Here is a 1997-nt window from a genome sequence, read left to right as displayed (position 1 = left end):
ACAAAGGGGTTTCACACATGCCACTCCTTCTGCCTGGAATGCTCTCCCCAACCCTGCCTGCGCCTGCTGAAAATCCTTCTCAACCATCAGGTTTTAGCATGTTATTTAGGGAAGGCTTCCCTGACCTCTTGCCTAGAAAAAAACTGACCCTAGCACAAGCTTTCAAAAATCTCTTTACATAAGCACTCTTCACAGAGTTTAACATTTATTATTTGAATATTTTTCTTCCTTACTAGTCTACAAGTTCCAAGAGACTTTGATATGCACATGAATCACCATGTGATCTTGTTAAAATACAGACTCTCATTCAACAGGTCTGGGGTGAGCCAAACAATTTGTATTTTTTTTTTAAGTTTAATTTTATTTTGTCAATATACAATGTGGTTGATTATTATGGCCCATTACTGAAACTTCCCTGCCTCCAACCCGTCCTTCCCAACAACCTCATATCTGTTTGCCTGTCCTATCGACTTCAAGGAATTATAATTGTTGTGTCTTCTTCCCTCCCTCCCCACCAGGTTGTTTATGTATTTATTTATTTATTTTTAGCTCCCACACATAAGTGAGAACTTGTGGTATTTCTCTTTCTGTGCCTGAATTGTTTCACTTAATATCATTCTCTCTAGGTCCATCCATGTTGTTGCAAATGGCAGTATTTCNTAACTGGGGTGAGATGGTATCACAAAGTGGTTTTGATTTGCATTTCCTGAACGCTGAGTGAAGTTGAGCATTTTTTATGTGTCTGTTGGCCATTTGTATATCTTCCTTTAAGAAATGCCTATTTAGCTCTTTTCCCCATTTTTTAATTGGGTTACTAGTTTTTTTGTTGTAAAGTTGTTTCAGTTCCTTGTATATTCTGGATATTAATCCTTTGTCAGATGTATATTTTGCAAATATTTTCTCCCACTCTGTTGGTTGTCTTTTAATTCTGTTAATTGTTTCTTTTGCTGTGCAGAAGCTTTTTAGTTTGATAAAATCCCATTTTTTATTTTTCCTTTGGTTGCCCGTGCTTTGGGGGTCATATTCATGAAGTCTGTGCCCAGCTAACTGGATATCAATATGCAGGAAAATGAAACTAGACCCATATCTCTCACCACATATCAAAATCAACTCAAAATGGATTAAAGAATTAAATATACACCCTGAAACAATAAAGCTTCTCAAAGAAAACATAGGAGAAACACTTCAGGAAGTAGGACTGTGAACAATTTGTATTTTTAACAAGAACCCAGGGCATGTCAATGCCAAAGCCGTTGGTCAGCAGACGACACTTTCAGTGTCAGAGGTTTATCTCTCTTGGGCTTCATCCCTTAACCCCCTCCATCTCCAATATCACAACTAATGGGCTGGTTTATCAAAGGATCTTCCAAAAATAAGCTTTCTCTTGAGAAACTCTAATGTCATTGACTAAAATATATTATTCTCCCTTTTTCTTCACTTGATTCCTTGAGACAGAGGATCAAAAAGGGATATATTGTTGGGATTTTAAGGGTCCCATAAGGAATATTCCTTTTTCCCCCCTCCTAATTTTGGGGACCAACTAAGATATAGATGAGAAAGAGACAAAAAGAATGATTGGGGGCCGGCCCGGTGGCGTACTCGGTAGAGTGCGGCACTTGGGAGTGTGGCGGCGCTCCCGCCGAGGGNCCTCCATACCATTTTCCATAGAGGCTGCACCATTTTGCAGTCCCACCAACAGTGTATGAGAGTTTCTTTTTCTCTGCATCCTCACCTGCATTTATCATTCTCAGTCTTTTGGATATTAGCCATCCCTCCACAACCTCACCAGCATTTATCATTCAGTCTTTTGGATATCAGCCATCTTAACTGGGGTGAGATGGTATCACAAAGTGGTTTTGATTTGCATTTCCTGAACGCTGAGTGAGGTTGAGCATTTTTTATGTGTCTGTTGGCCATTTGTATATCTTCCTTTAATAAATGCCTATTTAGCTCTTTTCCCCATTTTTTAATTGGGTTACTAGTTTTTTTGTTGTAAA

This window comes from Galeopterus variegatus, unplaced genomic scaffold, assembly GCF_000696425.1.
Source record: "Galeopterus variegatus unplaced genomic scaffold, G_variegatus-3.0.2 Scaffold14917, whole genome shotgun sequence".
NCBI lineage: Eukaryota > Metazoa > Chordata > Mammalia > Dermoptera > Cynocephalidae > Galeopterus > Galeopterus variegatus.
Note: the sequence above shows the minus strand (reverse complement) of the source record.